At 40.1% G+C, this 7,533-nt stretch overlaps 1 pseudogene; it reads left to right on the top strand.

Annotated features, from left to right (window-relative positions):
• The first annotated feature begins 1,251 nt into the window (after positions 1 to 1,251).
• LOC124709240 lies at positions 1,252 to 1,368 on the top strand (annotated as a pseudogene).
• The last annotated feature ends 6,165 nt before the right edge of the window (positions 1,369 to 7,533 follow it).

Below are 7,533 nucleotides of genomic sequence, written 5' to 3'. Positions count from 1 at the left end.
CTGAAGAACAAACACCAATAGATATCCACCGGACAACTAATGCGTACGGGGCAGCATTTCTTTCGAAATGTGGAATGGTGGTCTAAGTTCTATGTGAGTCGATAGTAGGAGCTCCTCGTTCTGTGAGGCCAGCCTCATCTATTAGGGCAACTCGTATGGGAGACACTCGACTTCTGTTCTCTCTCCATGCGATTATCACGCCTTTGGTCCCTTAAAAAGAGACTGAAAGTTCAACGATTACTGTCGGACGAGGATATGAAGCAGGGTATCTCAAAGCTGGTGGTCGATCGGATGATGACCTCAATACTCACGGTGGTTTCTCCTGATTGAAATATCGATTCTGGACTGAAACATTTTGATCGATCCTTATAAATTAGGATAGATTGCTACACGCGCCATATATGAAGCACTGAGTGGCAGAAAAAGACATTTAAAAGTAGTGTTACGTAATCTTAAGCTACTGGACTGACAAGTAACTCACAGACGCATGACTTCGTCTGACAGCTTAGTAGAATTCAACAGTCCACATTGAAATGCCTCTGTCTGTCAGTCAATGACTCATTTATGTGGTGAGTAGCAATCTGTCCCAATTCACACTGTTGTTATTCCAACTTTGTTTTCCGTTATTTAATATTAATATTCTTGTGAAATATCCACTGAGTGAACGATGCCATCGAATTTTGAGTGAGTTAGTATTATGAGCCTCTAATATCGAACAATGTGACGGAATTGGACGCTGCAGCTTACAATATGTTAGGAAAACAGCCACTAGAAAACAATGAAGGCTTTCTTAGCCTCTTGTTGATAAACCGCCTGTTGGCTTCTGTCTCGGGATCTTTGGCCGACTTTTGTTTGATGATTTTCCTGGCGTTTCGCCAGCACGAGTAGCTGGAATTGACAAATCTTCACCCTCCAGACGACCACCAGCAATGGAGGGTGAGGCTCTGACAATGCCAGCACTCGTGCTGGCGAAACGTCAGAAAAATCATTAAACAAACGTCGGCCGAAGAACCCAAGACAGAAACTAAAAGGCAGTTTGAAAACGGCTAACACTAAGTTCACGAACATACATCACACAAGTTTCTTATCGCCCTTTTGCACAATATACATATTTTCTGTGAATGCAAAAACTTATTCCAAAACATGATACACAAAAATAACAAGTTACTCAATAGTCAGTATGCATGCAACAGCATGTTCCTAAATGCAGCTCATAACTGCGGGATTTTACGGTGCTCATACCTCGGTTGGGGCAACGGCCTTGCCGCAGTGGATACACCGGTTCCCGTCAGATCACCGAAGTTAAGCGCTGTCGGGCGTGGCCGGCACTTGGATGGGTGACCATCCAGCCGCCATGCGCTGTTGCCATTTTTAGGGGTGCACTCAGCCTCGTGATGCCAATTGAGGAGCTACTCGACCGAATAGTAGCGGCTACGGTCAAAGAAAACCATCATAACGACCGGGATAGCGGTGTGCTGACCACACGCCCCTCCTATCCGCATCCTCAACGAGGATGACACGGCGGTCGGATGGTCCCGGTGGGCCACTTGTGGCCTGAACACAGAGTGCCTGCCATATCTCGGTTGATGATGAAAAAGCAGTATCAAGCGTTTAGATAGTGGGCTAGGGATCTTTTGTATTCCCAACAGAATAAACGTCTTAGCATCTCTGTCCTACTGTACAGGGTGAAAATATGAATATTACACACCTCCTCCTCCTTAGGCAAATGGAGAATTGCATTTGATGTGGCTATGGTGGGCAAGATGGGATTTCAGGAAGGACCATTACTTCATGGGCGCTTCCTCGGAAAACTCCTCGAGAAAGTTTATGTTTTACTCTATTTTCACCGTCCACAGCGGACCAAACCCCAGCCGACGATTCCAGGATGGCTATAGGCAGCGAAAGGCTGAAATCTTTGCGGTATGTTCCTAAAATCGTGATCTCGAACAACTCTGAATATTTTCCTGATATCTGTATTCGTTTTCAAGATACACAGGTTCAAATGTAACTTGCTTCTAACCGTAAAATCCGGTATGAGGCGAAATGTAAATAATAAATAACTTCAGCAAATTGCTCAGATTTTTACGGTGTAGTGTCCACATATTTATCTAGAGGACCTATCTCTCCTTTCTCAAAAACCGTTATCCATTATCGGGAAACAGCGAAAAAACGTGTTTTTTTTCTATTTGTTGGAAAAACCCACTCGAGGATCACAAGACGGCTGTGCACAGCAAATGGTCTAATTTTGACGATGTATTCCTAAGACCCCGATCTAGAACGTCTCTGAAAATATTCCCAATATCTTCATCCGTTTCCGAGATACAGAGGTTCAAATTTACCTTGTTGTGCACGTAAAATCAGCAGGTATGATACGGTGTGAGACGAAAAAATCGTCCATAAACTGACGTGGCATGGAGAAATATGCTGTAACGTCTCCCGGTTACTATCTGGAAACCCGATGTTGTAGTAGTGAAGCACGTATAAAAACTGTGCAGGTAAAATCAGGTCTGAAGTATAAAATTAGTTTCGGATTTTTTCAGTTTCACGTAATTAAACTATTTGAAATTTAACTGAGAAATATATTTATTTTCATATGAGTTACATTCCCTGGTGCAGCAAAGAAAAGGAGAGAACTAGCGGAAAAATGCACCTATCGGTGCAAAACGGGCGAATGTTTGTGTTTATTCAAATGACTGGCTGAAGTGGAGACCAGCTGTCGCATTCTGCCATCCTCAGCACTTTTAAATATTTGTTAAAATTTTTGCATGTGAGAGAGAAGACAGTGGTAGTAACAAAGAGACAGAGAGTAATAAATGCTGGAAAATAGTAGACAGTGACTGTAGTATGGAAAGAGATAGGGTAACAATGGCAGTGTGAAAGAAAGAGTGGGACATAGAGACAGGGAACATAGTGGACACTGTCAGAACAGTGCTAGGAAAAGAGCGAAAGAGATAGTCCCATTGGGTGAGGAATACACAGAATGTTAAAGTAGAAGTGAGTGAGAGCCAGAGTTAATGAGAGACAGAGTGTGTGACAGTGACAACAAAGAAGGAATAGATTGTGACAGTGAGAAGAGACAGCATCAGTAAGAAGGAAGGAATGAGACATTATCAGTAAGGGAGAACAGAAAGGAGACAGTGAAATTAAGAGGAGACAGTAGCAGCTGGACAGAAGGAAAGGGATTGCAACTCTAACATGAACACAACATCGGAGAGACCGAAAGAGGTGATGTGAATGAGTGGGAATGAATTAGTGACTGAGAAAGGACAATTAGTAATGGATTGGTATGAGATACTTACAGCGATGGACTGGTGGTTGTGAGTGAGTTGCAGTTAGGGTAACTTGTGGGAGTTTGAGGTGAGTTGTAAGTAAAAAAAAAAAAAAAACCGACGGTTAAGTTCTCATCTCAAATTTATTGGGAAAACTTTTAAAGGTACTGAGAATGGTAGAAGGAGGGAGCTGGTACTCCACTTGTCAGAGTATTTTATATAAACAGCATCATTTTCGTATTTTTTGTGCTAAAATAGGAGAAATTTTTCGCTGGTGAACTATTGAATGTAACTGCTTCTAACATGGCATCGAACATCCGTACATCCTGCATCAACCTCTATGATATAGTCGAATGAATTATGGACCAAAAGATTTTGCTGTCACTTGACCACACTAACTGTCATGAATTCGTCTGTGTGGCCAGGCAATGGCGCCGGCATATGTAATCAGTATCATTTTCTCTGAGACTATAGCGAAAGGAATTGGTTGAGTCCAACATATGCCTTGGCATGCCTCCGCCGCCGCTGCACCAGATCCAGAGTCGCACTCGCAGGCGGACTGCGGGCTGCGGGTTGCGGCCCCCGGCGGCGCTGTCTGCGTTAAGCCGGCAGCCGCCATAAATACCGGCGCCGCAGCGGGGTGGCTCAGGCGACGCGAAGCGAAGCGCCCGAAACTGAAATATGTGATGTATAGCGCGGCCATGCCTCAGGGCGCGCCGGCGGTGAAATACTGCAGTCCCCCGGACCCCCAGCCCCACCCGCGCACCCCAGCCGCCTGTAAGAATGGCCTAGCAGGCGTAATTGAACGCCATATTTCGCACTATTCAGCTGCACAGGTCCCGGTCCAGGATTCCCCGCACTGTCCTTTCTTCAGTTACTGTGCTTCCTTTTTTTCCTCGAACGCAATTAAATTCCATTATTTACAGATCACAATGAGGCAAAAACCGCTGTCTTCATGTTTCAGATCGCGTGACGAAAATAGTCTGATTGTGTGGTGAGGACAGAAGGGACACACTGAATTACGTTACAAAGTACGCTACACTCCTCGGTTTCTGTTGTAACGTAACTTTCCCTTTCCAGTGATTGTAGAAAGGCCAATTCATATATAAACATTCCTGGCGTCCCATAAAGCGGGAAAAATATGCCACATTACCTTATTTGACCACACAAAGTTCCTTACCTGTACCAGTCACGAAAAAACGAGAAAGAAAGCAGTCTTGTTGAATACAATCTTTTGAGTTTACTAGCTGTGCCACTTCAAATAAAACACTTAAGCATTCAATAGCTGTTACTGTCATTTTAATCAGAAGTCGGTTCTCTACTTTGATGACAACGGCGGAGACAGCTATCAAAAGCTTGAGTGCTTTATTCGATATGATGCAGCTTGTTAACCAATAAGCTTTTATTACGGCAGTCCACCACAAAAACTCTAAGCACATAGTTTAAGTTGTTGTTGAAGCACAAATTTTGTCTGTGTTCACTTTCTGAAATGTGTTACATAAGTAGGGCTATGCCTTGTGCAAATACCATTTAATTGTTTTACACTGATACAGGTTTCAGTAGACTCTCATCATCGTCAGTGCGTTCATTTTATTTTCTGTAGAATGATGGGTAAAAATTGTCCTCGATAATACATACAGTTTCAATATTATGGTGTGTATATTCACATCAGGATTAATAAAAGTAGATCTACATGTATTACGCTCACACACTGATATGCACCCAACTTTCTGTCACCTGCAGTGCAGCTGATACTTTGATACTATTTGTTGTCATGAACTAATAACGATTTATTTAAACTATATTACACACATTTAATGTTACGCCTAAAATAGAATTATCTATGTTCAGGACATCATTTTATTTATGTGGGATTGTATTACTGCAGTTGTATATCTGACATTCGGCGGTCAACATTGTTAAATTAATTATCTTTTAAGTAATATTTCTTAGTTTAATGTAATAAGTTTAAAAAAGTATCGTGATGTATTATTCGTAGGTCTGTTATTGCTGATTGTAGGAAAGAGGGTGTATGTAGCTTCTTTGTACTTACTTTCTGTTTCTCCACATTTTAATACCTCTTTGAAGCTGTACAGATAACAAATAACGTGAAATTAATAAACAGACAAAATTATTTCTCATCTTACAGCCAGTTCTGCTCAGAAGAGTATGAGTTCCGTATAGGATCACCAATCATTCAGCCCCTATTCAGCATCTTCATAAATGACATTAGGAACAAAATATTTGAAACTGTAGTGAAACCACACACAGTATTGACTGATATATTGACAGCATTATGTAAATTACGTCATTTGTCTTTCCATGACATACAACAATTCTACAGTGATATCAACAGAATCCAACTAAAGATAAAATTTAACAAGCAAACAGAACATGACTAAACATCAAAATTCTTATACTTCACAATACACAGAGACTCAATCAACACCATTGTTCCACATACAGGAAATTCACGGCCATTTGTGAAACATTAAAGCATGCTGTAACAGACAACAGACTAGTTTGCAATATGTACTACAGTGATTGAATAAAACTCCAGTTAGTGAGGACAACTTTAAAAATACAGCCAATGAAAGAAATAGCCGCTGGAAATGGATATGCAACAAACATAATACACAAAATGATCCACAAAATGAAAACACAGATCAAATAGACCTCCAAGAGAAAAAAATAGTTTGGTCAATACCAACTAACAAACACAGGTACATAGATAATAACCACAAAGACCACTAATGCTACTCACACACCTGAACGAGAAACATCCACATCAATTAAAAATGGTATACCGTTGCCTACAACAATAAACCACCTTACAGTGTTGGCATCATACTTAACAGACAAGGGCTGAAAGAAACTGTGGACACCTAACACTAACACAAATGCACAGATTACACCAAAATTTCAGGTACACAGAACACAGAAAGCCATTTAAGAGTAACAGTTGTCTGTCTACGTTTTCCAAGACCTTTCTGAAACTGAATTATAGGCTAAGAGACCTGAAAATTGACCTATGAATTTTTCCCCCTAGAATGGTCTAGCTATTTTATCCATGTAGACATCAGAGACGAGTTTGCATGACTGATAGGTACATTTCCTTCATAATATTATATTTTCACTAAGAAAGCACGGTAAATATGTATATACACAATTTCAAGAAATTTTTACTAACAAATATTTAAAGTGGATAAATAAGGAAGTTTCTGTTTGTTTTCCAAAATTCACTGAATGATAAACTCTAGAAAAGAGACTCTGTATATGTGTTACAAATTTTTACATTACATCGATAGAGTATTCCTGTACAAGTTCTGTTTTTGTGTCTTGTTTCCATACAGAGCAGTTGCTGAACTTCAGTATAAAGGTGAATACTGAACAAAAACGATTCTTCTCCAGTTACTCCAAACAGTTTTCTGCAGTCTTTCCTTTTTTGAGGCTGCACATGTAACAACACTTCATCCTTGTTTTAGGTTTTTGTCTTACTACTGCACTGGAGTTTTGAGGTTCACACACAACACTTTATTTCATACTTACTGCGTTTTGAACTCATATACTGATCAGCTGCTATCAGAAGACCAATCAGAGCTCTTATTTGTACTCTATCACCTTTGCTGCAACGTTCCTCACAGTCCTTTTCCTTATTAACCACTCCAACTTCATCGTTAGTAAACTGTACAATATTCTCCATAATATATGAATAAATCTGTAGTTCAAATGCATCTGTTAGTATTACAATAATTTTCAAATGAACCTGATATTTTCTTCTTCCTCTTATTCTTTCGTTTCATCAGACGTTGAGGTAAATTAAATCGGTTTTTCATGTTCTGTGACTTTCTATCAGCCTAGTATTTACCAAACTTTCTTCTCTTTCTTCTTCAGATATTAGGTTCGTTCATTTTGTTTTTATTTTGATTTTCAACACTTTTTTCTTACTTTCTTTGCAGTTTTACCTGTGAGCATATTTCCTGTCATCTGGAGATCCCTTAAGTCCTCCTCTGTTTCCTTAATCCAGTTTGATCGCTTTTTTCCTTTGCTTGGAAGTAGTCAGACTTCTCTAATTTTATTTAGGTTCATTCTGAAAATGTGTCCACAGAAATCCGTTCCTCTTTTCCCCATTGTGTCCGACAGTTTATTGGTAGTTAAGTAGAGGGATTCATTTCTGATGTGGATTAGTTTGTTATTATGGAGCTTGCGGCCAAGGATTTTTCTTGAGATTTTATTATATTATGTCTCCTCACTTTTGTTTTCT

This window comes from Schistocerca piceifrons, chromosome 7 (genome assembly GCF_021461385.2).
Source record: "Schistocerca piceifrons isolate TAMUIC-IGC-003096 chromosome 7, iqSchPice1.1, whole genome shotgun sequence".
NCBI classification, from domain to species: domain Eukaryota; kingdom Metazoa; phylum Arthropoda; class Insecta; order Orthoptera; family Acrididae; genus Schistocerca; species Schistocerca piceifrons.
The sequence above is the reverse complement of the archived record's forward strand: the minus strand, read 5'-3'. Positions and strand labels throughout refer to the sequence as shown.